Source organism: Diplotaxodon limnothrissa, linkage group LG3 (assembly GCF_057381915.1).
Source record: "Diplotaxodon limnothrissa isolate DT_005_m linkage group LG3, D_limnothrissa_male_GT1.1, whole genome shotgun sequence".
In the NCBI taxonomy this organism is placed as follows: domain Eukaryota; kingdom Metazoa; phylum Chordata; class Actinopteri; order Cichliformes; family Cichlidae; genus Diplotaxodon; species Diplotaxodon limnothrissa.
In genome coordinates, this window is record NC_140598.1 from 12,674,113 (window position 1) to 12,680,606 (window position 6,494).

At 40.7% G+C, this 6,494-nt stretch overlaps 1 long non-coding RNA gene across 1 annotated transcript; it reads left to right on the forward strand.

The window, feature by feature from the left end:
- Window positions 1-538: 538 nt before the first annotated feature.
- On the forward strand, window positions 539-6,222 carry LOC146634566 (uncharacterized). The gene is made up of 3 exons (XR_014905468.1): window positions 539-620; window positions 3,017-3,122; window positions 6,117-6,222. It is a non-coding gene; the product is annotated as an uncharacterized LOC146634566 (long non-coding RNA).
- The last annotated feature ends 272 nt before the right edge of the window (window positions 6,223-6,494 follow it).

The following is a 6,494-nucleotide window of genomic DNA, read 5'->3' on the forward strand; positions in this document are numbered from 1 at the left end:
GAAACTGTGGCACATCTCTTTTGGTTCCTCTACACAGAGATTCTGGAAGAATTTAGCAGTTTTGTTATTGTCTATAGTTTAAGGGAGTTTTCTTTACGATGGGAAAATGTTTTATTCTTTTTCTTTAAGTTCCCCAGGAAGAATGATAAATGTTTTTTTATAAAAAAAATTGTTAATACTTTTAGCTATTTTATATCCATGAATGTAAGTTTATTAATAAAACACCATATTTCTGCCTTTTTATAAGGATATGAATTGTACATACAATCAATTTCAGACTCAACCAACAAAAAGCCTCTCAGAACAATATTTATATGTTGATTTTTTTCGCCTACTCATATCATAATTTTTTTACTCCTGGTTCTCTATGTTCATGTTCTGTTCTTTTGTAAACTTCATCTGTTTGTATGTTGTATACTCAGTGTGTTTCAATAAAGTTCGATTTAAAAAAAGGTACGTTCTAAACGAAGCTTCAGACGTCACTGATCACGTGACTCTGGCCAAACGAATCAAGCCTCGACACGGTGCTTCTGAAGCAGCGCGTTGATCTTTCTGACACACGCACCGGAGCGTCAGGTTCAAGCGGACCATCACTACGTCTCACATCTAAAGGTGTCAAGGTAACTTTGAACTGAGTTCAGTCAATCTGGAGTTTTTCCAAGTTTTCTGTTGCTCTCTGTGAGAGAAGAGCGTTAAAGGCGGGGCTCTCCAGAGTCCAGCAAAACCGGAAACCACAGCTGGGTGTGTGTAAGTGTGCAAACCAATAGAATGCATCGTGGTGGGGGGGCATCACGGGCAAGAAAAAAATAAAATAATCGGTCGTACCCATGCTTCCCCGACGTCATGCCAGCGCATATTGGGAAATTCGTAGGCACCGATCGGTTTTCTATCAGCCATTTGCTGGGAGTAAGGGCGCCCTCCGTTTGCGAGGTGCGCCTGCTGCTGGCGGCACAGGGAGGAGAGGGCGGGGCGGCGGGGAGTCTCTGGCTGGCTGGAGCGGCATCTAATAACCAACTCGCAAAACAAAATAAAAACAACAAACAGATATTATGATACAGACTTATAATCTGCACCGATGTTTTTTCTAAATTCTATAAAGTGAGCGCGAGAGCCCTCGGTGCGCCTGCGCGCTGCTGAAGTCAAAATAAACTTTATTGTCATCTCCGCTACAGACAGTCCAGCATATAGAGAGACGAGACGACGAGGCTGCAGTTACAGCGGTGCAAGTAAACAAACAATAAATATAAGAAGAGTAAGAAAATAAATCTACACTTTAGGACTCGGGGTAAAGGATCAATAACAATTTAAATTTATAATTTACAGTTTGATGATTTAAAGTCTCACACAACCCGTCAAAAGGGGCGGGGCCGGCTGCTTCCAAGTAGAGCACATTTCATTTATAATGATGTAAATCCAAGCCCATCATGGATTCACGATCTGAATTCTGGGTTGTGTGAAATCCCAGAAATCAACCTTAGACAAAGTGAATCTGTGAACTAAGGTGTAGGTCTGTTAGGTTAATTGTGCTGATCCTCGGGTTGGGGGATTTGTGTTTGTACTGGAGCGCAAAATTCAAACCAATGGAAGATGGACAACAAAAGTTCAAAGCCATCAGGTGCTCAGGTTAGAAAAAAGAGAAAAGATGCAGGTAAGCAGACGTGTGATTGGATAATGGCAGCTCATCCTGAACCAATCAGACTAAACGCCAAACAATACATTATGTTACAGATTTTAATATTAATTAGTCATTGTTACTTGTTGATTTGTCCTTTTCTCATTGTGTGACGAATTATGACGACTGTTTGGTAGCTGTTATTGTCTCTCTCTCTCTCTTCATGTGTGTTTCTCTGGTGAAACAATAGTTTTGTGTTAATGTTAGGGCTGCACGATTTTGCATAAAATGAGAATCACGATTTTTTGGCTTAGAATTGAGATCATGATTCTCTCATAACAATAAATAAACATAAAAACAACAAACGTCTCACGTTTTGTTGTTGCAGCAAAATGTTGTAGTGCTTGAAATTCCGTCTCCACCGTTGCTCGACGCTGCGTGTACAGAGCAGGTAGTGCAACAATAGAAAAATAGTTGCGGGACGGCACTGTGTAGCGTTTGTCTAGGGTGTTGATCGTTTTCCTAAATCCCTCGTTTTGCACAGTGTTGATGGAGCCATATCTTTGGTCAGGTGATAAGTGATAGCCTCCGTAATGTCTTTGTGCCTGTGGGAGTTCGACGTGTATAGGGAAGCGCTGTATAAGGTTCCCGTTATTGATGTTTGGGTGGTTGACCGGGACGGATTTTCTCCTGTCACTTTCTCGTCATCCCTGACGTGCTCTCCGTTGTTGTTTCCCTGCTAATTTTAGCATCACACGGCACAGCTTCTGTATCACGTGGTATAAGGCTCCGCCCTTGTCATTTGTTGAGCAGGAAGAGTGAGCGCTTGTTTTTATGCAGAGTACGTCCCGGATCAAAATGTGAAGTTTTACAAATCACCACTCCTGTTATTCATGATGATTTCAATAACATCACATAATAACATGTAACATCCTGTAAGCAGTGTCTGCCTGTGTCTTTTCTCTGCAAATGAACATTTTCAGCCAATATAGGTAATACATCAACATGGCTGCCGTGGCTAAGTTAGGAATATTTATAATGTCATTTCCAAAACTTGCATATGATCTGCAATTTGTAGCAGATCTGCTGACTGTCACAGAGCAGCTGGAGCAGTCTCAAATGCAGGTCAGTCCACTGCTGCCACCTGTGGCCAAGTGCCATAGCTACTGCTGGATGAACTCGTGACACATCTGCATTGAGTCTTGACAATCCACATTGCTGGCGTTGCATCTTTCAATGGCAGCAATGGCAGGTATCAGTGCTCAAACCTTTTGTGTTTGTTTCCAACAAGTTGCCCACCTCGGGAAACAAAAATGTGTTCTTTTACTTGTCAGATGAACATATGAGACACTTTGACTCTTCAGTGCAGTGTGGAGCCTAACAAAGATCTGTTTTGTGTCCCAGCTGATCAGCAGGAGGAGGAGAGTCTGAAGGAGCAGCAGAGGAACATTTTCAGCTACTTGGACTCAGCTCAGCCACTACAGAGGAAACAATGAGCTCAACACAGAAGGTGACAGACAGAGCAGGACCATATGAGCAAAGATATTTATCACCATATACATCTGAACATTTGCCATAACGATGTAGCTGACGATAGAATTGACACCAGACAAAATACTTTACAGCTGCACAACTTTATTAAAAACCCATCAATGTATTTTCACTGAAACAAGCAGCTGTTGTTTATGTGCATTAAAGTTATATAAAAATGTAACAGTGCAAATGCAAATTCCTCACTGATAGTTTAACCAAAAGGCGTTTCCAGTGGAAACTGGCCGACACATCCTGAGCATAACCATGTATAATATCCACTAAACTTCAGAAGAGGTTATACAGTCGTGGCCAAAAGGTTTGAGAATTGCATAAATATTGGAACCTGGAGAAGTTGCTGCTTAAGTTTTTATAATAGCATTTTGCCTGCACTCCAGAATGTTATGAGGAGTGATCAGATGAACTGCATCGTCCTTCTTTGCCATGAAAACGAACTTAATCCCCAAAAAGCCTTACCACTGCATTTCATTGCTGTCATCAAAGGACCTGCTGAGACCATTTCAGTGATCGTCTTCTTAACTCAGGTGAGAATGTTGGCGAGCACGAGGCTGGAGATCATCATGGCTGTATCCCGATTCAGGTTCTGCAGCTTTAAAGTCCTCAAGGGCCGTGTACTCAAAGACCGCTAAGGCCGAAGTGCTGACTTCTGCTAAATGGGTCAAACTGGGCAGAAAGTCTACAAACACATAACATCCTTATAGAATATGATGTAACACTATAGATCAACTTAGCTCAGAATATATAAAGCATATAAACAATTACAGCAATGTGATGCAACAAACACAGCAGCTACTGATCCAAAATACTCAAAGCTTCATAGAACTGAAACCAACATTTATTTTTAGCTCCATTCTGCTGCTGATACATACTTTAGGTTTCTGAACATTAAACTTGTTGCTGCCTTTCATAGTGTGTAACTTGAAGGCCCTGAGTACTTTCTCCCACACTGGAAACACTGGGATGATCACATTATTTGAACATTACCTAATAAGACTGATTCAGGACAGACAGTTATGTTAAACTTTCCTAGCAGTCCTTCACAAACAGGGAACAGTCTGTCTATTCTCTCCATCTGTCAGCTGCTGCTGGCTCTTCCTCCTCCTCTTCCTCACACACTGCTGAGTTTGTCCTGGTGGATCATCAGGGGTGCAAAGCCTCACAGATGATGTGCAGCAGTGGGTCCCTCAGTCTGTCCTCACTCTGGACACTTGCAGTCGTCACACATGGAAATCAAATGTGTGATAAGCTGCAGGATTCAAACACAAGTGTAACTTATAAACACATGTTCATACTTTTATTCCACAATCAGAGAGAAAGAAACAGAGAGAGAGTGCAGGACAGACAGACAGGTGACAGTCTCAGGTGTATACACTGCTACACAACAGCACCAGAGAAGCAGGATTTAGTGTTTGTGTTATTACGAGTGTAAACAAGAAGAGTTCCAGATGGTGCAGTGGACACATGTGTGACTGCTGTGATTAAAGCATCTTTCTTTCAGCTTAACGAGTGAACCGTCAGCTCGTTCAAACACACGTTAAAGTCCGTTTGGCTCGACACCACCAAACAGAGGCAGCAATATAACATAGCTAACATTAACAGTGCAGTGAATCCTGCTTGTGCCGTGATGTTCAGGACTGCAAACCGAGCAGCATCACTGACTTTCAGCTTGTTGTGTTTGTGGATAAATGACTGACTTTAATTATCCACAAAATCATCACATTCTCTGTCAGATTAAGGTCGACTATTGAACGGCGTATATTTTAAAGGCTTTAAAACCAAGTTAACGCTGAAAGTACAAACATCACTAATGCCACATAACTCTGCCGACAAGGCATAGCTATGGCTATGAAATGCTCTTTGTGTATCGCTTCTTCATTATGAAAGATGTCATTAATGCACTAGTAATGTCTCATCTGGAGTATTGTTCAATCATTTGGTCAGCAGCTAATAAGACAGATCTTAACAGACTTCAGTTAGTCCAGAATAAGGCGTCCAGATTAGTGTGAAGATGTTCATACTATACTAATATTGATAAAATGCATAATAACCTTTCTTGGCTTCCTGTACAGGCTAAAATATTCTATGGCTTACTTGTAGTTCTAAAGAAAGCAATTCTGTTAAACACACCACATTTATTCTGCTCAGCTGCAGTATCCAGATGAAATACATCATCATATTACACAGTTTTCAACAAGCTGCAATTTAGTAAATGCTCGAGTTAAAAGTAACGTTTTGTAAAACTGTTACATTTAGAGCAACTTTTAAGTGGAATAAGTTGCCTTAAAAAATTAGAGAATTATTCAAAACTTCAATGAACACTTAAAAGCCGATTTACAGAGCTTTTAGTTGTTGTAAATATTGTAAGACATGATTTGTTTTTGAAATTTGTGTAATGTGCCTCAATGTTATTGATATTATTATTATTGATTGCTTATATTTTAACAATTGTGAAACCTCACTGTGGATGTAAGAGTGAAATTATGTGGATATCTTGAATTCACTTTATTGTGTAATATTTTATGTGAGTATTTGACGGACGACGAGCAACATCTGTTGTGGAAGCTAACGGGGTTCCTTTAGAATAAACAAACACAGGATTTATTATCACTGAATAATTATGTATAAATCTATACAAATTATAGAAATATGTAATAGGAAACAACAAAATAATCTAAATTATAAAATAGTGTGTGCGTGTGTGTGTGTGTGTGTGTGTGTACAAACAGGAGGGATGGGCATGAGTTTAGTGTTTGAACAGTCATGAATTATCTTTAACAGCAGGTTGGATGTAATGTGTTAGAACTACCAGCAGGTGGGGATAAGAGACCTTTAAGGTGTTTGGTGCCACGCTCCACCTTCAGGTTTAAAACTAGTGTTAATGGAGTTTGAAGGTTGAGTTTGTTCCACGACTGCATTTCACTCACTGCCTCTGTTTGTATCTCTGTCACTGCAGGACCAACATGGAGCCAGAAGTCAGCGCTCTCAGGAGGCCGACAAACCTCACAGAAGAAAGGGAGAGAAAAAACACACCTGTGACGAGTGTGGGAAGGGTTTTACTGTGAGGGCTAAACTAAAACAGCATCAGGTCATCCACACTGGAGAGAGACCGTTCAGCTGTGACTTGTGTGGAAAGTCTTTTTCCTGGAAGGGTTACCTAAAAAGACACCAACTCATCCACAGTGGAGTTAAAGCGTACAGCTGTGATCAGTGTGGCAGAGCTTTTACTCAAAGTAGCAACTTACAGAAGCATCTAGTTACCCACTCTGGAATTAAGCCATACAGCTGTGATCAGTGTGGCAGAGCTTTTACTCAAAGTAGCCACTTACAGAGT